Source organism: Macaca nemestrina, chromosome 10, assembly GCF_043159975.1.
Source record: "Macaca nemestrina isolate mMacNem1 chromosome 10, mMacNem.hap1, whole genome shotgun sequence".
NCBI lineage: Eukaryota > Metazoa > Chordata > Mammalia > Primates > Cercopithecidae > Macaca > Macaca nemestrina.
In genome coordinates this window covers 9,910,240-9,936,026 of record NC_092134.1, presented here as the reverse complement: position 1 = coordinate 9,936,026, position 25,787 = coordinate 9,910,240, and the positions used below count along the sequence as shown (strand labels likewise).

At 49.6% G+C, this 25,787-nt stretch overlaps 1 protein-coding gene across 6 annotated transcripts in view; it reads right to left on the bottom strand.

Moving 5' to 3' along the window:
- Positions 1-25,542, bottom strand: part of LOC105494043 (phosphatidylinositol transfer protein membrane associated 2) — a 171,171-nt gene extending 145,629 nt beyond the window's left edge. For 2 of the 6 annotated variants that reach the window (XM_011762153.2, XM_071070864.1), the window contains exon 1: positions 24,302-24,433. The gene's annotated coding sequence lies outside the window, so the exon portion shown is untranslated. Of the gene's footprint in view, positions 1-23,346; positions 23,858-24,301; positions 24,434-25,066; positions 25,087-25,526 lie in introns of those variants that run through there. The other 4 variants (XM_071070863.1, XM_011762175.3, XM_011762193.3 and 1 more) reach the window with 4 other exon arrangements.
- Between the last annotated feature and the right edge of the window lie 245 nt (positions 25,543-25,787).

Genomic DNA, 25,787 nt, shown 5'->3' with positions numbered 1-25,787 from the left:
TAAGGTCACTGGCTTGTTGACGCCCAAGCACACAGGTTTCAGAGGTGCTCCTTCCCATCAAATTCACCAATGGTTTCCACTGACGCATAGAAAAACAATGGTGTTTGCCTACTTATTTTGCAACAGGCTGCCATACTGTCTTATTCTAATTAATTTTCAGTTTGTCTACTTTGAAACCCTAAGACAACAGTTGTATCCATTCAAAACATTCATTTTGCAACCTCTTATCTGAGAGTTAGGTCCTGCCTCTTTTTCCTAGCCTGTTGCATTGGCTTGAATCTAGAATAACCATCAGTACTAATGAGAGAGAAGGCATGCTTGTCTTGCAACCGACATTAAAAGGCATGTGTCTTAGAGCAGTAGTGCTTTCTAGATGTTATTTGTCCCTGGAATGCTTTTTTGATGCAATACCCAGGAGCATTTTGTGTTCCTCAAACATACTTTGGAAAATGCTACTAAAGCGTTTGACTATTAAGGATAAAATGGCTGAGTGTGGTTGCTCATGCCTATAATCCTACCACTTTGGGAGGCCGAGGGGGATCACTTAAAGTCAGGCATTCAAGACGAGCCTGGTAAACATGGAGAAACCCCATTTCTACAAAAAAAAAAAAAAATAGCTCGCTGGCACCTATAGTCCCAGCTACTTAGGAGGCTGAGGTGGGAGAATCACTTGAGCACAGGAGGTGGAGGTTGCAGTGAGCTAAATCATGCCACTGCACTCCAGCCTGGGTGACAGAGCAAGACCCTGTCTCAGGTAAAAAAAAAAAAAAAAAAAGGCAGGAGGGGCGGGTGCAGTGGCTCATGTAATCCCAGCACTTTGGGAGGCTGAGGCGGATCACAAGGTCAGAAGATCGAGACCATCTTGGCTAACATGGTGCAACCCCGTCTCTACTAAAAATACAAAAAATTAGTCGGGCGTGGTGGCACGCGTCTGTAGTCCCAGCTACTTGGGAGACTGAGGCAGGAGAATTGCGTGAACCCAGAGGCAGAGGTTGCAGTGAGCCAAGATCGCACCATTGCACTCCAGCCTGGGCAACAGAGCAAGACTCCATCTCAAAAACAAAATAAAACAAAACAAAACAAAAAACGGATAAAGTAGCTGCTGATGGAAGATATTCCTTATCATGTTGAAATCTCTGCCTATCCCTCAGTCTCTACATTTTTAAGAGTAATGAGGCTGAGGCCAGTGGCTCACGCCTGTAATCCCAGCAGTTGGGAGGCCAAGGTGGGCATATCACCTGAGGTCAGGAATTCAAGATTAGTCTGGCCAACATGATGAAATCCCGTCTTTACTAAAAATATAAAAATCAGCCAGGTGTGGTGGTAACCACCTGTAATTCCAGCTACTCAGGAGGCTGAGGCAGGAGAATTGCTTGAACCCGGGAGGCAGAGACTGCAGTGAGCCAAGATCATGTCATTGCACTCCAGCCTGGGGAACAAAAGCGGAACTCCATCAAAAAAAAAAAAAAAAATGGAGTAATGAGGCTGGGCATGGTGGCGCACAGTTGTAGTCCCAGCTACTTGGGAGGCTGAGGGAGGAGAATCCCTTAAGCCCAGAAGTTAAAGGCCAGCCCGGGCAACATGGGAGTCCTCTCTCTAAAAAAATTAAAAAGTAATGGATAGTGAACTTTATCAGATGCTTTTCTGGCATCAACTGAAAGCATATTAGTTGTTTTATCTGTATTTTTTTCCTTTTTTCTTTTAGTAGATCTCCTAACATTTAACCTCTGTTTTTGAGGCTGGCCCACAACTCAGCATAATGAGCCCTGTGCTGGGTACTTGTACTGGGGAAACACAGAGACACAGAAAAATGCATAAAGTTCTTGCCTACAGAAGGAAGAGAAGGCAGAGGTAGATGGGGAAAACAACACACACATGCACATGCACACTCCTGCAATACCATCTGAACAGCAGGCTAGTACTTGTGAATTTTGTTTTTCGTGTGTTTTTTTTGAGATGAGGTTTTGCTCTGTTGCCCAAGCTGGAGTGCAGTGGTACGATCATAGCTCACTGCAGCCTCAAATTCTTGGGCTCAAGCGATCCTCCTGCCTTGGCCTCCCAAAGTGCTGGGACTACAGGTACACACCCAGCTAATTTTTGAAATTTTTTGCAGAGATGGGGTCTCAGTAAGTCGCCCAGGCTAGTAGTACTTGTGAATCAATGTGTCACACACAGGGCACAGTGAGGACCCCAGGGAACCACACATGAATCATGCTAATCCCACAGGGCTTCCAGGAGGTGGCACAGAGCATTTGGGGACAGGCTGGAAATGAGGGCCTATGGATTTCAGTCCTACCTTGTGTGGGACGGAAGGGCACACTTTCCTGGCCCACACTTATCTCAGCAGTAAAACAGTAGAAATAATTATAGATGGAAAAGACCATTGGAAACACCCAGCTCTGCCTCCTTCATTTGAAAACAGAAGCTAAGGTTGGGGGCAGGGTTCATTTGCCCAACATCACTGAGCCATCCCTATGTCCTTCTTGGCTCCAAGGGGAAGGGGAAGAGAAATAAAAGAGCTTTGAGATGCTGGGCAGAAAGGAAGATGAGAACAGCTTTCCCTGTAATAGATGTAATTGCTTCTACCTGAAAAACTGGCTAAGTCAGGAGGTGACCAGGGTGCTAGGCTTAGGGTGTAGAGGCCAGAAATAGGAGAGGCTTGGACAGGAAAAGGAGATGATCCTGGTGCTGTCCCCCACCCCACCCGCACATGCCTAGGTCACCAGAGACATCCCCACCTTCTAGTCTACATCAATACACCTGAGCAGACGTGTGAGGATGGCTTTCACATTCATTCATTCATTCATTCATTTATTCATTCAACAAATATGGAGATTATACTGGGTAGAAGAATGTCCTCCCAAAACTCATATCATTGTCAGAAACTCAGAATGTGACTTTACTTGGAAACAGGGTCACTGCAGATGTCATTAGTTAAGGTGAGGTCACACTGGAGTAGGGTGAGCCCTAAATCCAATGACTGGTGTCCTTATAAAAGTCACAGAGGCAGATAGACACAGAGGGAGACAACCATGTGACAACTTAAGCAGGGGTTGGAATTATGTGTCTTCAAGTTAAGGAACGCCAAGAATGGCCTGCAACCACCAGAAGCTAGGAGGGAGGCCGGGAACAGATACTCTTTGCGGTCTCTAGAAGGAACCAAACTGCTGAAACTCAAAATTTGGATGTGTGGCCTCGAGTACTGTGAGATAATACATTTTCATTGTTTTAAGCCATCCAGTTCTGGTGGGTTGTTATGGCAGCCCTAGGGAATTAACACAAAGATATGGTAGTACACAAGCCCTTGCATGCCTGCCCTAGGAGCAGAGGCTCCAGGAGGCAGAGGGAGGGTCTGGTTCCATCTGGAATCCCTCAAGGACATCATCCTTACTCTTGCCCCAATCACAGAGCCTCACTCTGCCAGCCAGCCACACCTTCCACTGGTCTTCCAGAGCAGCTCCTAGCCTGTGTCTGGGCAAGGTCCTGACGGAAGCAGCAGCCCCGGGCCAACTGTGACTGCTTACTGGAAGGGACCATCACATGGGCCAGGCACAAGGATGAATCCAAGTGCAAGTCAAGCTCCGGGAGGTGCCAGGAACTGTGCTGGGCCCTTTCACATACATTCTCCTTTAAACCTCAGGACCAACCAGAGGCAGGAAGGAAAGACAAGCTCTGAGAAAGCATGTGACCTGCTCAGGGTCCCACAGCATGTCCATGGCAGAACCCTGCTCCACATTCAGGCTGTCTGCATGAGGGCTGTTGGGTTCTCGGCACACCCAGTGCCCGATTCCCCCAGGGCTGAAGCACCTGCCCCTCGACAGAACTGTCTCCCACTCGCTCTGCAGCTGTGGATGTCAGGGACCGCAGGCAGTTGGCATCTGCTCTTTGAAAAGGTATTTATCTTTCCACTCACTGAGAGCAAGCGAGAGCCATATAAGGACATGCCCAACGTCAGGTGCACAAGCGTTCCAGAGACAGATGTCATTCATACGCAGGGACCAGACGTGGCCGTTAACTGCCAGGAACACCCCCCTCCACTCCCCTAAGAGCATGGCGAGTACACTGTTGAGCAAGGAGCTCTCTGCTGGGCCACAGGTGTGGGGTTGCCTCTCGCAGCGCCTGGGACAGCCAGCGCTCCATAAACACAGGGCAAGGTGTGGTCTAGCCCCGAGAGCCACTGGAGGTTCTAAGCAGTATTCATGAACAGCCCTATAAGCCTGAAATTTTTGTTTGTTGTCATTCTTTTGTTCTTTTCTTTCTTTCCTTTTTTAACCATTTTGACAATTTATAAGTGTAAAATTTAGTGGCATCAAGGACATTCACAATGTTGTACAACCACCACCACTATCCATTTCCAGAACAGTTTCATTATCCCAACCAGAAGCTTTGTACCCACTAAACACTCATTCCCCATCTCCCTTCCCCAATCCCTGATAACCACTATTCTACTTTCTCTATCTGTGTATTTGCCTACTCTAGGTACCTCATATAAGTAGAATTATACAATATTGTCCTTTTGTGTCTGACTTCTTTCATTTAAAATGTTTTCAAGGTTCATCCATAGTTCATTCAATACTTGGCCAATATTATTTGGCCATAAAGAGGAATGGAATGCTGACACATATTGTCTGATGGAACCAAACAGTGTGGCGTATGAACAGACCACATTCTGTTTACCCACTCATCAACTGCTGGACACGTGAGTTGTTTCCACCGTTTGGCCGTTGAGAACAGCACTACTATGAATATAGTTACAAGTATCTGTTCAAGTCCCTGCTTTCAAGTCTCTTGGGTATAGACCTAGAACTAGGTGTGGATCTACTATGTCACATGGGGATTTTATGTTTAACCACTTGAGGAACCACCAAATTGTCTTCCACAGCAGCTGCAACCATTTGACATTCCCACCAGAAACACATGAAGGTTTCAATTTCTCCACATCCTTGCCAATACTTGCCAAAACTGAAATTTTAGAGGCAGGGAAGAGGCAAGTCCCATAAGAGCCCCAGATACGGCTCCATGGCAAATCCCTGCCATCTGCCAACTTCATTCCTGCCATTGTGTACAGAGCAGCAGAAAGAAGAAGAATGCTGGCTGTAGGGTCAGGAAAATCCAATTTTAGTTCCAGCTCTGTGGCCTGCTGGCTGTGTGACCCTGAATAAATATATCGATTGCTCAGAGCCTCAATTATGTCCACTGTGGGAATGGAGCCAATGCACCAAGGTCGCTTCCCACCAAAGGTAGGGCTGTGAATCTGATGCCAACGGAAGACAGAGAATTTGAGTATTTTCTTAAACTCTGTGGGATGACAGTAGGTGGTAGCAAGAAGAGACTGTTTCGATCTCCCTTGATAAACCTTTCATGATAATGTTTGGAAAGGACTAGAATACTTTTCCCTTCAACCTCCTCCTCTTTCCCTGCCTTCGAATGGAGAATCCAAAATACAGGAAAAAGTAGAAACATGAGGAATGGGGAAAAAAAATATCTAGATGAACTACCGAAGGCAACCTTAGCATCACATAATTAATGAACACACACACACACTCATCCCTCACTGTAGACGAAAAAGTTTGCCCAAATCTCTATGTCCCCAGATCCATGTTAGCCAGACTAATCTTGAACTCCTGACCTCAGGTGATATGCCCACCTTGGCCTCCCAAGTGCTGGGATTACAGGTGTGAGCCACCGCATTCAGCCCCAGCCTCACTACTCTTAAAAACATGGAGACTGAGGGATAGGCAAAGATTTCAACATAAGGAATATCTCCAATTAGGAGCTACTTTATCCGTTTGTTTGTTTTTTGAGATGGAGTCTCGCTCTGTTGCCCAGACTGGAGTGCAGTGGTGCAATCTTGGCTCACTGCAACCTCTGCCTCTGGGTTCAAGCGATTCTCCTGCCTCAGTCTCCCAAGTAGCTGGGATTACAGACGCGTGCCACCACGCCCGGCTAATTTTTTGTATTTTTAGTAGAGATGAGGTTTCACCATGTTAGCCAAGATGGTCTCGATCTTCTGACCTTGTGATCTGCCTGCCTTGGCCTCCCAAAGTGCTGGGGTTCTGCCAAGCCCAGTGACAACCCCTGAGCCATATGACCAGGTAAGAGTACACCCAGGACACTGGTGATGTGATGGAAACCACCACTCCACACCTCCTGCAAGAGTCTGCAGCGGTGTCACCCACAGGGTCCTGGACAACTGGGCTTCGCATGAGTCAGTGCCAGGAAGACCTCCAGGCACAACCGTTTTTGCACACACAAATGCCTCCTTCAAACCAGGCTGCAGGGAGGCTCCTCTCAAGCCTTGAAAACATGAAGTGTTCCTTCTGGGGTGTGCCCGGGACAGATTTTCCCACTTACAAGGAAAAAAAAAAGGTTTTACAAAATGCTTAGATTCCAAAAGCCTATTTAACTCCAAAATAGGCCTGTTGTGTGGTGAACTATCAAAAGCAGCACTTTAACATAAAGCTCAGGGCCAGGTGACCTAAATTTGAATCTGTTAGCCATGGGACCTTGAGGAAGTAAGGCCTCTGTGGGACTATTTTCTCATCTGTACAATAGAGTTCATTACAGAGGGTTGTTGTGGGATGAAGTGAGCCTCTGGTATTCAATAAGTTCCCCAACAAGCACAGGTGCTGTAGCTGGTAGGCCTAGCAGGACAAAACTCAGAAATTCAGATGCGTGGTGGATCATGTTTTGTTAGTGGGCTAGCCCGGGAACCTAACCATGTGGACAGACATTCTCATGGAAAGCAGCCTTTCGCAGTGCCCACTGTGTGTCAGCTGGAAACGCCCCACACCAGCCAGCACTTTACACACGCTGAATTAAATCTGGCCACACCCAGCCTAGGAGACCACAAAGGCAGAAGTCAAGTAAAGACATCCAGGGTGAAGGTGGGACCCTTCCCAGTGGCAGGAACAAACCTGCAAACTGCAGGTTCAGGTTGCATTTTTGTAAAAAAGCAAAAATAAAACATGTTTATAGCTAGGAATAATGTACTTTCATTTTAAATATTTTTAAACCATTTGACTTTTTAAAAATTTTATTGTGATAAGCATAGTAACATATGACCTCCCCCTTACCAAAACTTAAGTGTAAAATATGTTATTGTTGATTATAAGTACAATGTTGTATAGCAGATCCCTAGAGCTTATTCATCTCACTTGACGAAAACATTATGCCCATAGATTACTAACTCCCCATTGCTTCCTCCCCTCAGACCCTGGCAACCACCATTCCACTCTCTGACTCTATGAATTTGACTACTCTAGGTACCTTTTATAAGTGAGATCATGCAGCATTTGTCTTTCTGTGACTGTTCTATTTCATGTAACATCATGTCCTACAGGTTCATCCATGTTATTCCACATGGCAAGATTTCCTTTTTTGTTTGGTGTTTTAGAGACAGGGTCCTGCTATGCTGCCCAGGCTGGAGTGCAGTAGCTATTAACAGGCGAGATCATAGCACACCATAGCCCCAAACTCCTGAGCTCAAGTGATCCTCCCAAGTAGCTGGGATTGCAAGTCTGTGCTACCCTACCCAGTTTAGGATTTTCTTCTTTTTTATGGCTGAATACTATTTTGTTGAATGCCACATTTTCTTTACCCATTCTTCAGCTGATGGATATTTTTTAATTATTTGATTTTTTAACTTATCTTTGTTAATTTCCCATGAACACATACTACTTACAAATTTTTTGGCCAGGCACAGTGGCTCACACCTATAATCCCAGCACTTTGGGAGGCCGAGGTGGGTGGATCACGAGGTCAGATGGAGACCATCCTGGCTAACACGGTGAAACCTCGTCTCTACTAAAAATACAAAAAATTAGCCGGGTGTGGTGGCGGGCACCTGTAGTCCCAGCTACTCGGGAGGTTAAGGAAGGAGAATGGCATGAACCTGGGAGGCAGAGCTTGTAGTGAGCCAAGATCGCACCACTGCACTCCAGCCTGGGCAACAGAGCAAGACTCTGTCTCAAAAAAAAAAAAAAAAAAATTTTAAGCACATTTATAAAAACCAGAAAAAGTAACAAAAAATAAAAAATTTACCTTGGTATTAAAGAAAGGGGCCTCCTGCAGGCCAGGCGCAGTTGCTCACGCCTGTAATCCCAGCACTTTGGGAGGCCCAGGCAGACGGATCACGAGGTCAGAAGATCGAGACCATTCTGGCTAACACGGTGACACCCCGCCTCTACTAAAACTACAAAAAAATTAGCCGGGTGTGGTGGTGGGCACCTGTAGTCCCAGCTACTCAGGAGGCTGAGGCAGGAGATTGGCGTGAACCCAGGGGGCGGAGCTTGCAGTGAGCAGAGATCGCGCCACAGCACTCCAGCCTGGGCGACAGTGTGAGACTCCGTTTCGGATAAAAAAAAGAAAAAGAAAAAGAAAGGGGCCTCCTGCTTGTTCTTTCTGACTCCCCCTCAATCTCAATCCCCGTGGCCTTCAATAAATCAACCCCTTGGCCTCACTTTATCTTCCATGTAATCTAGAACACAGATCACAAGATTAAGAGTATGATTATTGGCCCGGCGCGGTGGCTCAAGCCTGTAATCCCAGCACTTTGGGAGGCTGAGACGGGCGGATCACAAGGTCAGGAGACCGAGACCATCCTGGCTAACACGGTGAAACCCCGTCTCTACCAAAAATACAAAAAAAACTAGCTGGGCGAGGTGGCGGGCGCCTGTAGTCCCAGCTACTCGGGAGGCTGAGGCAGGAGAATGGCATGAACCCAGGAGGCGGAGCTTGCAGTGAGTTGAGATCCGGCCACTGCACTCCAGCCTGGGCTACACAGCGAGACTCCGTCTCAAAAAAAAAAAAAAAAAAAACAAGAGTATGATTATTTACCATATTACAGCTAATTCACAAATGGCCTTAAAATTCTCAAAGCATGTTGAATGCAACTCCTCCTTAGTCACCCAGCCCTAAGTTAATAATTAAGCACTCAGCCAGGCATGGTGGTTCATGCCTGTAATCCCAGCATTCTGGGAGGCCAAGGTGGGAGGATCACGAGGTCAGGAGATGGAGACCTTCCTGGCTAACACAGTGAAACCCCATCTCTACTAAATACACAAAAAATTAGCCAGGCATGGTGGCTCGTGCCTGTAGTCCCAGCTATTTGGGAGGCTGAGGCAGAAGAATCGCTTGAACCCAGGAGGCAGGAATTGCGGTGAGCCGAGATCACGCCACTGCACTCCGGCCAGAGAGAGTGAGACTCCATCTCAAAAAAATAATAATAATAATTAAGCACCTTTAAATTGGTGAATATGGAAATGTACAGCACAGCATCGTAGGCACCACTGCACACAAAATTGACCCCGGCCTGAAAATGGATTTCCTAAGTCACTTGCTCATGGAGCACTTTCTCATCGAAAGTTAATTAGCCTAATGAGGGCAAGTGTGACTTTGTGAATGCCAGACTGACTTTCTGATCTGAGTCAGCCACCCAGGAAGCTGCCCATGTCATCCTCCTGGATTCATTTCCTGGAGCACCAAAAAGGCCGACCAAGGGGACAGAACTACAGGAGGCCATGTGCCCTGTGCCTTCCCTGCTACTATCTGCTAGGAGTCAGCACACATTCCAAAGGCCACCGAGAGCCAGGACACTTACCCGCCACCTTTTCCTGGAGCTGGCCCCAGAACCTCTGCAGGAAAGGGGGCCCTCTGGCAGACAGAGTCACAGGTGAGCCCCTCTAGCTCCTTCCAGACCACAGAAGGCCCAGGTGGACAGAGGAAGGCTGTGCCTTACCAACCCTCATACCCATGACTGATGAATACCTGCTCTGTGCCTGACCAGGACAACAGCAGCTCATGATTGTACTTGATAGATCATAAAGCCACCCTCCCAGCCAGTCTCTCTGAATCCACACAGCAGCCTTGAGAGGGACCACTGCTACTGTCACCAGGTGGGTATTGGAACCAAGGCACAGAAAAGTGCTCTTGTGGCTGGGCGCAGTGGCTCACACCTATAGTCCCAGCACTTTGGGAGGCCGAGGCAGGCAGATCACTTGAGGCCAAGAATTTAAGACCAGCCTGGAGAACATAGTAAAACCCCATCTCCACTAAAAATACAAAAATTAGTGGGACGTGGTGGTGCGCGCCTGTAGTCCCAGCTACTCAGGAGGCTGAGGCAAGAAAATAGCTTGAACCTGGGAGGTGGAGGCTGCAGTGAGCCAAGTTCACGCCACTGCACTCCAGCCTGGGTGACAGAGCGAGATTCTGTCTCAAAAAAAAAAAAAGAAGAAGGGGAAGGGGAAGGGGAAGAAGAGGAAGAATAAGAAGGAGGAGGAGGAGGAGGAAAGAAAAAAAAGAAAGATGCAACTATCAATGGTCACTTACCTTGGAAATGGGACAACTGATGGCCCTAAACCCTTCTAGTTCAGTTGTCTTTTGTTGTTTCTCATCCAGAGGCAAACCAAAGTCAAAATCTACTGGCCCAGAAACACCTAAATGTCTATAAATGGACAAATGAAGAAAGAAAATGTAGTGTATGCCTACAAGGAACCATTAGTCAGTCTTAAAAAGAAAACACAGCTAGCTGGTGCAATGGTTCACGCCAGTAATCTCAACACTTTGGGAGGCTGAGGTGGGTGGATCGCTTGAGCTCAGGAGTTCAAGACCAGCCTGGACAACATGGCAAAACCCTATCTCTGCAAAAAAATACAAAAATTATCCAGACATGGTGGTGCATGCCTGTAGTCCCAGCTACCTGGGAGGCTGAGGCAAGAGGATCACTTGAGCCTAGGAGTTCGAGGCTGCAGTAAGCTGTGTTGGTGTCACTGCACAGGTGACAGAGAGAGACCCTGTTTCAAAAATAAAAATGTTTAAAATGGTACATTTTATATTATGTATATTTTACCACAAAAAAAAGGAATGAAGTACTGATCCATGATATGACATGGTTGAACCTTGAAAACATTATGTTATGTGAAAGGAACCAAACACAAAAGGCCAAACATGCTGGGTGCAGTGGCTCACGCCTATAATCCCAGCACTTTGGGAGGCCGAGGTGAGCGGATCACAAGGTCAAGAGATCGAGACAGGCCGGGCGCGGTGGCTCAAGCCTGTAATCCCAGCACTTTGGGAGGCCGAGACGGGCGGATCACGAGGTCAGGAGATCGAGACCATCCTGGCTAACACGGTGAAACTCCGTCTCTACTAAAAAATACAAAAAACTAGCCGGGCGAAGTGGCGGGCGCCTGTGGTCCCAGCTACTCGGGAGGCTGAGGCAGGAGAATGGCGTAAACCCAAGAGGCGGAGCTTGCAGTGAGCTGAGATCTGGCCACCACACTCCAGCCTGGGCTACAGAGCCAGACTCCGTCTCAAAAAAAAAAAAAAAAAAAAAAAGAGATCGAGAACATCCTGGCTAACACAGTGAAACCCCGTCTCTACTAAAAATACAAAAAAATTAGCTGGGTGTGGTGGCGGGCACCTGTAGTCCCAGCTACTCAGGAGGCTGAGGCAGGAGAATGGCAGGAACCCGGGAGGCGGAGCTTGCAGTGAGCCGAGATTGTGCTACTGCACTCCAGCCTGGGCCACAGAGCGAGACTCCGCCTCAAAAAAAACAAAAAAAAAAAACAAAAAAAGCCAAACATTATATGATTCCATGTATATGAAATGTTCAGAATAGGTAAATCAATAGAAACAGAAAGTAGATGAGTTGTTGCCAGGGGGCTGGGAGAGGGAAGAATGGGGAGTGACTGCCCATGGGTGTAGGGTTTCCTTCTGGAGTGATGAAAGTGTTCTGGAATTCGATAGAGCCAATGGGTGCACACTGTTGTGAATATACTATATAACACTGAATTATATACTTTAAAAATACTTTTAATTTTATAAAATTAAATTTTAATTTTCAAATTAAAATACTTTTAATTTTATAGGATGGGCACAGTGGTTCGCATCTGTAATCATAGCACTTTGAGAGGCCCAGGCAGGAGGATCACTTGGCAGGAGGATCACTTGAAGCCAGGAGTTCAAGACCAGCCTGGGCAATATAGCAAGACCCTGCCTCTACAAAAAATTAGGCAATTAGCCAGGCACTGTGATGCAAGCCTGTAGTCCCAGCTACTTGGGAGGCTGAGGCAGGAGGATCCCTTGAGCCCAAATGGTTGAGGTTGTAGTGAGCTACGATTGTGCTACTGTACCCCAGCCTGGGTGAGAGAGTGAGATCCTGTCTCAAAAATAAATAAATAAATAAATAAAATGTTTAATTTCATATCATGTGTAAATTCACCTCAATTTTTAAAAACAGACAATCATTGGCTGGGCATGGTGGCTCACACCTATAATCCCAGCACTTTGGGAGGCTGAGGCAGGTGGATCACGAGGTCAGGAGATCGAGATCCTGGCTAACACAGTGAAACCACATCTCTACTAAAAATACAAAAAAATTAGCTGGGCGTGGCGGCGGGCACCTGTAGTCCCAGCTACTCGGAAGGCTGAGGCGGGAGAATGGCGTGAACCCGGGAGGCGGAGCTTGCAGTGAGCCGAGATCGCACCACTGCACTCCAGCCTGGGCGACAATGCGAGATTCTCTCTCCAAAAAACAAAAAACAAAAAACAAAAAACAAAAAACAGACAATAGCACATCTCTGCCTTCTTTCCTGTTCTGTCCAAAGCCTCATCTGGTGCCTCTCTTTTTCCACTGGGCTTCCAGAGACCTTTCCTGTCCTCTCCCACACACCACATCTGCTGGAATCTACTGCATTTTCTCTCTGCATCTCCAGCCTTAACATGGCCAGAAACTTGGAATCCTTCTGGATTATTCCAAGCACCTAGGCAAGACTATAGTGAGAGTAGGAATAAACTGGCAATCCACCACCTGGAGAGCAGGAAGGCAATCCACCACCTGGAGAGCAGGAAGGCAATCCACCACCTGGAGAGACCTCACTGTTTGCTTTTTGGGGGAATCCTGGCCATCCCAGAGGCCAAGTAGTCCACTTCTACTTTTCCAGGTATGACTTACTATCACCCCTTCCCCACAGACCACCTCCCCCAAGTTTTCTTTCATCCAGAGATTTAATTAAATTCCTCTTTCAAATTTAGAACCAAGTTAGGCAACCTGAGGGAACATAAAAAGGGATAATTCAGTGTCCCCAGGCACCCCACCAGCTGGCTGGGACACCCAGGCCCTGGGAGCTAAATCAAGAGGACAGCAATGCAGGTCTAATTCTAGATGGTCTGAGAAGTTCAAGGGATGTGTCTCTATCTAGATGAAGAACCCAGGTTCAGCTGCTCCGGACATGCCCTCTTAGGCCCCCGGGGAACGCAGGCCCTATGACTCCTGCTCAGGGGACCCGAGTCAGAGATTCCCACACTGGGCCCACCTGCATAACCTCTTAATCCTCTTAGCCCACTGGCCACAGGCCCTTCTGCTCCTTCAGCCCAGAAGAGCACAGAGACAGCAAGGAAGGCGGGCACCCCCAGAGGACGCAGCCACGAGTTCCAGCCTCCTCCTCCCCAACCTGGCTTCCTGTTGCCCTATTCCTGAGGTCAGCTCTGGGCCCCTGCTCCTTCTTTAATGAGTCAGAGAACAAGGAAAGAGCAAAAGTGAGCAGGCTCAGGGAAAGATGGAGACTAAGCTGGCCCTGGCTGAAGGTAAGCGAGGCCCCTCCTCCAGGACAAGCTGCTAGGAACTCTGCTCTTTTTTAAAAAATCCCCTGCCCCACCCCCTAACAGAAAGGAGGCCATAAACAGGGATCTGCTTGACCAGCTGTCACCCAGCCAGTCTGAACGTCGTTCTCCCTTAAGGGGAGAAAAAGGCAGCAACTCTCAAGTAAGACTCCTAAACCCCCCAGGACCACACCCCAGAGGCCTAGCTAGACCCCACTCCTGCTCTCTAACCTCCAGCCTACAGGTGCATGCCTGGACAACTTCACAAGTAGGTCCGAATTTGGCCTCAAAGTCACATAAACAGATGTGATCCCAGAGCATGCAATCCTGTCTTGGTGAATCTGCTCTAAGTCCATGCATCCGTTTGGCCTCTTTGAAAAGGAACAAACAGAAGAGGAATTCTGTTTTCCTCTTGGAAAAAGGAAAAGGAAAAAAAAAAAAAAACCCACACAAACCCAAATGGAAAGGTACTTTGTACGGCTTAAACTCAACCAGATCAGGAAATACTGATGTTTTAAAACAACAGCACAGGCTGTGTAACAGAACATGACCGAATACAAGCATGAACAGGAGGGATCAGGTCTAGAGTCCAGTCAGCAGTTAACTCCCTGTGCGGTAAGGCCTAAGTCATGACGTCTCTGAGTCTTAGGGTCCCCGTCTGTGAGACAAAACAAATGAAAGCACTGGGGGCCACACCATGACTTCTCTGAGCCTCAGCTTCCTCACCTGTAAAATGGGCACAGCAACATTTGTGAGAGTCCTGTGAAGCACAATGGGCAGAAGTATGCCATGCACTGTGGTGTCTTAGATAAAAGGTGGGTAAGCGGGAAAGGCCCCTCCTCTCTGTACCTCCAGCCACTGCCTCTGAAAGAACAATCCACAGACACTGGATCGCCACCATACCACTGCGCCTGGCACCAGCAACTCAAACACAAATAGCTGAGATCCCCTCAGCCTGAGAAGCAGCTGGGATAGACCAGGGATGCCTCTGGTTTGGAGGCTTCCCAGGAGAGGGAAGAGCAGCCGTCTCCTGGAGCAGGAATCTTAAGCACCAGAAAAGCCCATAACACAGAGTCGATAAGGCTGGGTACGGTATGGGAGCCACTGGCCTGAACCCTGCAAACTCCAGTCCTACAGCTCCCAGGCCACCAAGACAAACCTGAGTGAGCTGCACGTCCCAGATTTTATGAGCCGGCCTCCAGTTCACTAGCTGTGTCCTTGAGTCTTAATCCCGCTCCATGGCCAACACCCCACACCCAGCCCTGTGATCTTAGGGTTTCAGGGAAATGGAAAATCATTCCTCTTTGTGGAAAGGTCAAACCCTTGGGCTCGGTTTTTTCCAATGTTCCTTCTGGCTCTCCTATTTGTTTGATTCTAAATTCCTTTATCCCCTCTGCTGGAAAGTCAGACAGAACATTCCTCAGGAAAGAGAACTTTTAGCGGGGGTGTGGTGGGGAGGAATAATTGAGGTAAAATGAAAAATGGGTGAAATCAGGTACTATAAAAGAGTGCACAACAAATTGCACCGGTCAGCAGTCATTACCGTGAACTCACAATGCTTCGGTGAGTCACCCAAGGCTGGGAACTGAAATCAAACTAACACTCTCTATCACAGTACAGGACAGGAGCTCAGCTGCATACTAATGGCAAGAATCCACTAAACGCATCCCTTGCTACTCCCAGCAGCAAATGCATAAGCTACTTCACACTCAAATATAAATTAGTGAGCTATTTTCCTTGCTGGGTTAATACAAATCATGCTCTGGACCAATTAAGTAAGCCATTTCAAAACTTTGCTTCAGCATATTGGAAAATGTCCCGCTTAGGGGAAGAATGAAGTCTCGGATGATGCATGCCCAATTGATGGCAAAATAGGTGAGAGTGCTTTCAGAATTATTGAGGATTTTGTTATTAATGGTGTTTCAGTGTTGGCTTCTTAAACACATCAAACAAATTTCCTTTAAACTAGTAGTTCCTGACTGCCATGGGGAAGGCTGCAGGCCTCCCACCTCCCAGATGGTTCAACCACAATAAACGTTTGGCCTGTCAGATGCACAACATTGACGAACTAATTGAAATATGCTGCAACAAGCAAATCCAAAATAAACGTGGAATAATTGTTTCCTTACATGATAACCCGCTGAAGTGCCTCCACGTCTGGCCACCCCTGCTGACTGAATGTTCCCCCTGCTCTGTGAGCCTCACTTATGTGTGGTTTTCAAGGGATTTAAATGCTTCTTTCCAGTGTGATTACCCACATGGGAAAAATTCTAATTGCAAAAAATGTTGAGTTTTTCTCCCTCTTATGAAAAAAAAAAAAAAAGCAAGTGAAAAGTCAACTGTTATAAAGTACCAAGGAAAGCAATTAAATGGGCCCTTCAGTGTGAGAGAGAGATTGTCCTCCCGTTCTCCAGAGCACCATGGCCAAGCCAGCGTTAACCACGCATCCACACCTGCGGGGAAGCCCTGCCTGTCAGACAACCTCACGCCACTGATGGAAGCTGGGAATGGCCACCTATTTCTACCCTGACACACACATCCCTATCCCCCTCCCCCCTCCCTCCCTTCCTCCAAGGGGCTGTCTAGAGAGACAGCAGAGGGTGGAGGCCAGCAGTACCACAACCAGGCTCCCCACGGGCTCACGACCTCATGCAGGACACTGGTGCCCAGTGAGCCCTCCCTAAGGGGCCGGGAGGCCGAAGGGCCTGATTCTAATCCCAGGAGGACAACGGAAGCAAAGTGCGGGCCGGGAGCAGTGGCTCACGCCTGTAATCCCAGCACTTTGGGAGGCCGAGGCGGGCGGATCATGAGGTCAGGAGATAGAGATCATCCTGGCTAACACGGTGAAACCCATCTTTACTAAAAATACAAAAAATTAGCTGGGCGAGGTGGCGGGCACCTGTAGTCCCAGCTACTCGGGAGGCTGAGGCAGGAGAATGGTGTGAACCTGGGAGGTGGAGCTTGCAGTGAGCCGAGATCATGCCACTGCACTCCAGCCTGGGCGACAGTGCAAGACTCCCTCTCAAAAAAAAAAAAAGCAGCAAAGTGCACAGCCCTGCTCCATGGCACAGCCTGTGCCTCAGACTTGGGAGGGAAGCCCCCCAGCTGCCAAAAGATAAAATTCAGGCCCTCCCCAGGAATCACCTCTCAAACGGAAATAAACAGCTCTGCAGAGGAGAAACAGTAATAATCTGTATGACTTAGGTACCAATTCTTAAGAGGGCACACAATAGGCAAAAGACTTGGGAAAGGTTCCTCTGAGAGAGCCCAGGCATAAGAAGGCCACAGTTTGAGGCATGGGGGCCCCAGGAACCCCCCACCTTGGCCTGAAACACCTCCATAAGAGGATTATTCCTTTGGGCGAAGGATTGGTCTCAGCTCCTCTTAAGAAAGGCCAAGTCTGTTGCAGGGCTGCCGCCAGAACCCTCGGCATGAAAGTACAGAGTCCCTCCTACCTGTAGACCTGAGCAGAGAGAGATGGGCACCATTCTGCTGGCAGCAGCCCTTCTAGAAGAAGCTACAGGAGGGCTGAGGGAGGACAGCTTGTCTTTCTCTCGCACCTAAGACAAGCAAACACAAGAATCTGCCCACAGCCTCATCCCGCAGCTCCAGCCTTCACCCATTAAGTACCGTCAGCATGGTGCCCTGAGCTAGGCTGGATACACCATGGGGGCTGACATGAGGCCAAAGGTGGCAGATCCTCACTATCCATGGATTCCATATTTGTGAATTAACCTACTCACTAAAATGTATCTATAGCCCCAAAATCAATGCTCATGGTGCTTTCAAATTCATTTTCGAATCTGTGCAGACTGGCAAAAAATTTAATTTGCCTGATGGCACATTCCCTGCTGAGGTTGAAGGAGAGGACATTATCTTCCCATCTCAGCTCTCCTAATGGAAACAAGGGTCCTTTTTGTGGTCTGTCCAGTGCCATATTTTTGGCACTTGTGTGCTCTGTGTTGGTGATTTTGCTGTTTGGAATGGCCCCCAATCATAGTGCTGAGGTGCAGTCTAGTTCTTGGGTGCAAGATGGTTATGACATGCAGAGAAAATCTGTATGTTAGAGAAGCTTCATTCAGGCATGAGTCACAGTGTTGATGGCCAGGAGTTTAATGTTAATGAATCAATAATACATATTAAATAGGGTGTCTTTTTTGTTGTTGTTTTGAGAGAGTCTCACTCTGTCGCCAGGCCAGAGTGCAGTGGCACGATCTCGGCTCACTGCAACCTCCACCTCCTGGGTTCAAGCAATTCTCCTGCCTCAGCCTCCTGAGTAGCTGAGACTACAGACGCACGCCATCACACCCAGCTAATTTTTGTATTTTTAGTAGAGACGGGGTTTCACCATGTTGACCAGGATGGTCTCGATCTCTTGACCTCATTATCCACTCACCTTGGCCTCCCAAAGTGCTGGGATTACAGGCATGAGCCACCGCGCCAGACCTCTTTCAACAGAAACATACAACATAAGATTACATATGGATTAGTTAAAGAAAATGTTGTGCCCACAGGCTCAAAGAAGCCTAATCCTGTGTTTTCCCTAAGAGCGGTGGTTCAGTGTTCACTAACTCAGTGTTTTAAGCGGGACTTTATAGAACATAACTATGTTAACCAGCGTGGTGCACATGTCTGTAGTCCCAGCTACTCAGGAGGCTGAGGCAGGAGGATCATTCGGCCCAGGAGTTTGAGGCTGCAGTGAGCAATGATTACGCCACTGCACTCCAGCCTGGGAGATAGAGAGAGACCCTGTCTCAAAAAATAAGAAAAAAAAAAGAACCTAACTATGGCCAACAATATGAATCAAATGACTATGCATACATGTATGCATAGTCAGGATATACTTTTCTCAGACAGAGCTATTCCAGCCTGCAGTCATGTGCTCCTAAGGCTGCAGGTTAGCATGTCCACACCCAACAAGGAGTCTGAGCTGTCAGCTTCTGCTCCAAGACTGGAATCAGCCTCAGGGTCTCTTGGGTCCTCCCGCTGCTCTGATAACACTCTGCCTTTTCCCTGGACCCATGACTCCCACTGACGTCCCTGATCATGACCTCTGATCTTTCTGACTAGCTGGGTCTTAATAAGACCCCTTTCCACAATAGAGATAAGGGACTGCAGGGGCAAAGGCACTCAAGGAAAAGCTTTGTGAAGGATGGGGAACTTCAACAAGGAGAGTGTAAAACTCATCTTTCCAGGCTCTCTCTCCAAGGCTGTCTTGGGTTTTTGATTTGTCTATTACTGGAACCCTGCCTGTTAGTTTATTTCCTGTGTCCTCTGGCAAAGGCAGTTGTTAATATAATTTGACCAGGTGCAATGGCTTACACCTGTAATCCCAACACTTAGAGAGGCCCAGGCAAGAGGACTGCTTGAACCTGGGAGTTCCAGATCAGTCTGGGCAACACAGCAAGACGTCGTCTCTACTAAAAATATCGTTCTATCATAAAGATACAGGCATGCGTATGTTCATTGAAGCGCTATTTGCAATAGCAAAGACATAGAATCAACCTAAATGCCCCATCAATGGTAAACTGGAAAAGAAAATGTGGTATATATACACATAGTATAGAATACTATACAGTCATAAAAAAGAATGAGATCATGGCCGGGCGCGGTGGCTCAAGCCTGTAATCCCAGCACTTTGGGAGGCCGAGGCGGGTGGATCATGAGGTCAGGAGATCGAGACTATCCTGGCTAACATGGTGAAACCCCGTCTCTACTAAAAATACAAAAAACTAGCCGGGCGTGGTGGCGGGCGCCTGTAGTCTCAGCTACTTGGGAGGCTGAGGCGGGAGAATGGCGTGAACCCGGGAGGCAGAGCTTGCAGTGAGCCGAGATCACGCCACTGCACTCCAGCCTGGGAGACACAGTGAGACTCCGTCTCAAAAAAAAAAAAAAAAAAGAATGAGATCATGTCCTTTGCAGGAACATGGATGCAATTGGAGGCCATTATTCTTAGCAAACTAATGAAGGAACAGAAAACCAAACACCACAAGTTCTCACTTATAAGTGGGAGCTAAAGTGGGAGCTAAAGGTGAGAACATATGGACACACAGAGGAGGGCAACACACACTGGGACCTATTGGAGGGTGAAGGGTGGGAGGAGGGAAAGGATCAGGAAAAATAACTAATGGGTACTAGGTTTAGGTACTAATGGGTACTAGTACCTGAGCGACAAAATGATCTGTATAACAAGCCTTCATGACACAAGTCTACCAATGCAACAAACCTGCACTTGTATCCCTGAACTTAAAAGTTAACAGCTGGACGCGGTGCCTCACACCTGTAATCCCAGCACTTTGGGAGGCTCAGGGCAGATCACCTGAGGTCAGGAGTTCAAGATCAGCCTGGCCAACATGGCGAAAACCTGTCTCTACTAAAAATACAAAAATTAGCCGGGCATGGTGGTGGGCGCCTGTAATCCCAGCTACTTGGGAGGTTGAGGTAGGATAATCACTTGAACCTGGGAGACGGAGGTTGCAGTGAGCCAAGATCACACCATTGCACTCCAGCCTGGGCAACAAGAGCGAAACTCCATCTAAAAATAATAATTTTTTAAAAAATAAAAGTTAAAAAAAAAAAAAAGAGTAATTTAAGCAAATGCCAGCATGCCCCTCCTAACAGCACTCGTCATGTGTTTGACCATAAATGTTTAGCAGAGGTTTGCCCTGGTGTTGCCAGACTGGGCGTGAGGTCAGTACTCCATACTCATTTTACAGGAATCAAGGACCCACGTACAGAGCTGTCACTTTAAAAAAAGAACACTAAACTGGTAATCAGGGACTTGGGTTCCAGGCTAGCAGAGAGGTCTTGCCCAAATCACTTCTATTCTTCCAGCCTCTGCCTCTCATCCTCAATAGGGTGCAGGCCCTCCCAGCTCCAGTGTTCTGGGATCCTCCATCAAGGATACACAAGATTTGAAGAAGGCATCACCAGTCTCCCCACTTTAGTATCTGGACCAATTCTCTCCTTTCCCACCAGAAGACCTGTCTTGCAGGGCCATCATGATAACCACAGATTTTAGAATGTAAGTCCTACACACCTTTACAGTTGCTGTGGACTATCAAAACTACCCATTCTTCAAGGCTTCCTTCAAGTCCCACTTCTTTCAGGAAGTCAACCCTGACTGCCTTACCCAGAAAGGGCATCTACCCCTCTGACCTCTACCTTCAACAACTCTTATCACACATACCTTTTGTTACCTGTGGACTCATCTCCCTAACCACACTGTGAGTTAGTGTGTTAGGTACAATGTTACCTTTTTATTTTTATTTATTTTTTCTTTTAGAGACAGGGTCTCACTCTGCTGCCCAGGCTGGAGTGCACTGGCACAAGCTTATGTAACTCACTGCAGCCTCACACTCCTAGGCTAAAGGGATCCTCCCACCTCAGCTGCAGGTGCACACCACCATGCCCAGCGAGCAATGTTACTTACTATATTCAATTCTCTTACCCATACAGTTTTCCAGAAACCTTTTGTGATAACTTTATAAAGAGCATATAGAGAGAGATTTACACATAAACACACACACAGAAAAAAGAGTCCAGAAATAAATATGCTGATGTTGAGGGCAAGTGAATATAGTTGCTAGACAGAATATCACATTGTGTGCTGAGCAGCCTGGAAGCCAAGGAGAAGAGGAGAGACATAATCAGTTGGAAAGATAGTGTGGTATAGAAAGAGCCACACATAGTGTGGCAAAGAAGCAGAACTGAGTACAAATCCAGGGAAACTTGGGCAAGTTAGCTGACCTCTCTGTGTGTCTTAACTTCTTTCTCTGGAAAAAAAGCAGCAGAATACAACCTACCCTGCAGGGTGTGTCAGGGAGGCCCAAGCACACACTGCATGGTGCAAAGTATACAAACAAAACATGTTTTCCTTCCCCACCTTCCTTTTCATTATCAAAGGAGAAAGCAACCTAGTTTCCTGGGGGAAGGAAAAGTTTGCCTGGCCCTAAATTCTAAAAGAAATTTTTAATATGGGTCACTGTAGGAAGCCTTTAGAAAAGGGGGAAATGCCTCAGATTATGGTTTTAGAGTAAACCAGATGAGGATTTGCCATGGCTCTATTTGATAACATTCCAGGGTACCCAGTAAAAGCTTAATAAACATCAACCAAATGACCTACAGAGAAGCTGGGCAAAGACCACTTATCCGCATCTGTGTTTGGAGGCAGGGAGTCCTGTTAAGCAGCTTTCAGGGTGACTATCTGCAAAGGGATTGATCTCATCTAAGCAAAGTTGAGAACTGGCATACAAGAACCCAATGGCTTGTTTTGGATTGACCTTGCGGTCATAAGCAGTGGCTCCTCCTGCCTATGGCCAAAGACACTGGAGCAATACCACTACGTTTACTTTAAAGAGCACATGGCCCCCAACATCTTTTCCATAAACAGCAAGGCAGTGATCTCGAAGTACCAGACGTTTCCTCTGCTAATCTCTACAGATAACTGCACATCCTCTGTGACTGGTCTTCTCGAAGACCAAGTTGGAAAGACTAACTGGATGGGCTGGTTAGGAGAGCATCTATCTACTTGGTGTTAAAACAGGCCTCTAGACACGGAGGAAGGCAATGGGTCCCCATAACAGAGAATGTATAAGCAATCGACTCTGGACAAGAAGGGCTATCAGTGCTCATCTATGCCAACCCTCTCACTATTTTCCTAAGTGCCTTACTGTGCAGCGAAGCATTGGGGACGCAGAGAAACATGAAGCAGCATTGACCGCCCAGGAGCTCACGGTCTAGTGGGGGGCACATGTAAATAGATAAGGGCCATTCTGTGTGGCAGGCAAGTCAGACTAGGGTGGTTCGAAAATCAGAAGGGGGACCAGTTCCACCTGTGAAGGCCAAGACTGGGTCTCAACCAGTGAAGAGTTGAAGGTACCTGGGGAGATGGAGGGCAAGGGAGCACCAAGTCTTTGAAAGCCTCTAGGTAGCCTGAGAGGACTGCAGCTTAGAGTATGAATGAAATGCTAGCAGAGGAGGCAGAAAAGGTAGACAGGACCCGTATCCCAAGGGGCCTTAGATACGCAAAGGAATTCTTTCAGATTCCATAAGGTGCAACCACAACCAAGAGAAATCAAGCGACGTAGTTAAGCTCCTACAGCAAGTTATGCGGAAAAGCCAGGCCTGGAACCCCAGTCCCCTTCTCCCCTTTCCCGCAGTCCCCTTCTCTCCCCTACTGCCTCCCATGCCTGAGCAGCTGGAGAAGGCCAGGAGAGAGAATGGCCCATTCAACACTCACTACCCAGAGAATCTAGAGTCTGTGCCTGGCCATCTTCAGGGCAGAGGATGTACTGTCCTGTTCACTTGGCAAGCCACTCCTTACAAGAAAAACAGTCCTTCCTAGCTCACTGTGTTTGTCTCTGCAGTGGGAGAGGGCTGGAAGTCCATTCCAACCACAGAATACAGTCTCTTCACGGAAGAAAAATAATTTAACAGCAACAGTCCAGGAACCAGAAAAGCTAGGGTTCCAGAGGCAAGCCTTGGAAGGGCCTTCTGCTCCACGGAGACACTGACTGCACGCAGGTTACTGACCACAGCAGGGGACCAGAGATGAATCAACTCCAGCCCTGGAGCTCACCGTCCAGCAGGGGAGATAAGGCAGATGGAAAAGTAACTATAAAATAAGGCAGACGTTGATAAGAGTTACACAGGAGATACAGATAGCAGGCAGTGGGAGTTCAGAGCAGAGAGGAGTCTGGGGGATGGGTGTCAGAGAAGATTCAGATGAAGGGGAGCACTTACTGCCTTCCCTCCAGAAGTGGGGGGTCTATCAGCAGCTCTGGTCACTCCCAGATGGGGGCCGGGGAGAGAGCTGGTCGTGAACAAAGACAGATGTTGCAGTGAGGTCTCCTTTGAAGAATCCAGATTCTGGGTGGGGGAGGCAGGTAGGCCAGGGTGTTTGCAGAGGCGCCCAGCCCACACTTCAGAGGGAGGGAGAGGAGTGCAGGATGCCTGCAGGAGCAAGTCGGTGGAAAGGGGACAAGCCTGGAGGACTTGCCTTGAAATGACATTTGCACCGCACGCACTATGTTCACCTGGACTGGTCGTTTGGGATTTCTTGCGGGGAGTCAGTGCACACTGGGGCGGGGGACGCTGAACTTTCCCTCTCCCCAAGCCCCCCCGATCAGCCTTCCCACGGATAAGAAAGGATTCGGGGTGTGAAGAAGACAGAGGCGGCACCCCCATAACAACAGGAAGGGGGCACTGAGGATGGAAACGGGCCACACCCCAACCCTGGGCCCCCGACACGCAGAGGTCACGGCCCGGGCCTGGGGACGTTGAGCTGGAGGCGGGAAGCAGAGGCGGCGGGCCAGGGGGCTCACCTCTGTTTCCTGCCGACAGCCCCTTCCTCGCCCTGGCACCGGCACTGCCCACGCCTGCCCCCCGACCGCTATGACACTTGTCCCTGGCGGGGGTCCCCCACGCGGCCGCGACCGACGGAAATTCGGAAATCAGCGTTTCGGGCACGAATCCGGGGCCGGCGACTCACTGAGGCCATCTCCCGAGCGGGGTTCCCGCACGCCACACCCTCCTCCCTGCCCGGGTCTCCGCTCCCTCCTCCAGCCCCGGCGGCTCGAGGGCGGGCGGGCCGGGGCCTCTCTGGGAGCCGCCGCCCCAGATCCCCAGGTCCCCGGCCCGCGCCCGGCACTGCGGGACTAGCCACGGGCCTGCGGAGCGGCCGCCTGGACGCACTCACCCCGCTCAGCGCGGCCGCGGGCTCCGTCCTCTTCGGCCCCGGGTGGGCCGCCGCCACCTCACGCTGCCTCACGGGGAGCGCCCGCCCCGCGGCCCCGGCCCGGCCGGCTGCGCCCCGCGCGCCCCCGCCGCCTGCTGGACCCGGGCGAGCGGCAGGGCCCCGGCGGGCATTGCTCCCGGGCGTCGCAGGCGGGCGGCGGCGGCGCACGTGCTGGCGGGCGGCTCTCGCTGCGGCGGCCGCGGGCTGAGGAGGAAACGCCGGGCGGGCGGGCGGCCGGGGCCGCCTGGACAGCTCTACGCCGCGGCGCCGCCGTGCCCCGCGCACCCCAGCGGCCGCTGCTGCCCGCGCGCGCCGGGCCGGGCTCGCATTCCCTCAGTGGCGGCGGCGCCTCCTCAGGCCGCGCGGGGGAGCGGCGGCGGCGGCGGCGGCGGCGGCGGCGGCGGGGGCGCGTCCCTGCGGAGTCCCGGCCCGGCCCCGCCGCCTCCGCCGGAAGAAACCTCTCCGACTCAGGCAGCCCGCCTGGTTCCTCAGCCCCGCCGCGGCGCCCCCGCTCCTCCCCAGCTCGCCCGTGTCCTCACACCCCGGGACTGCACTCGGGGGCGGCGGCGCGGATCCCCGCCTCAGGGTCCTCGCCCACCGTCCGCAGCAGCCAAGCGCACTTGGAGGCGGGAACCTGCCGACTTGCGGCCACTGTGACTCTTAAAACAGCCTCATTTTAAAAAATGAAGTTTCTTAGGAGCGAAATGGCAAACCAGGGCCGCTCACCGAAGCCCAGCCCCGCACGCGGTGCTCGCCACACGCCGGGTCCGCGCTCTCCCCTCAGGACGCCCGGGCCACGGCCCAAGGAACTGCAGAGCCGGGACCGCAGCCGCCCCGGTTCCCACCTCAGGGAGTAGCTGGAAGAGGATCACGAACAGCTTAATCCCGATGATCTGGCACGACAGGGCTCTCCAATGGGAAGAGCCCCCGGTGGGGGGGCGTCTGGTGACATTCCTTAAAAACATGAGGTGTTTGTTAGGTTAGGGTGGACTTGTTTGGCAAAATCTGAAGTCATGGAACTAAAGAGGGCACACCTAAAACTTAGTGATGGGCGACCCATCCCTTCTTATCGCCTTATAAGGCTGAGGAACCGGCGGTGCTCCCCTGGAGGGGACAAGCTAAAATTAAGGCGGCCTAGATGACTCCAGATGGAGCCGGGGAGGCCGAGCCCCTGACGGCTGCTCACCTCCTGTGGTCACGGCAGAACCCAGCCGAACGGGCCAGGAAGGCCATCGTTCCGACTCGCCTCCAGGTGCCCCTGACCATGACTAGGCAGAGGAGGACCAAGGCGTCCCATCATCACTTAGAACGCCTCAGCTCCTTCCCTCCACCAAGAGGTGCCCTAGGATCCATCCAGAAAGATCTGCGGAGCCCACAGAGCCCCAGCGGGAACTGTACTCCTGGATGGACGCCCCTTAACCCGTAACTCAAGGACTTCTCTATGCCT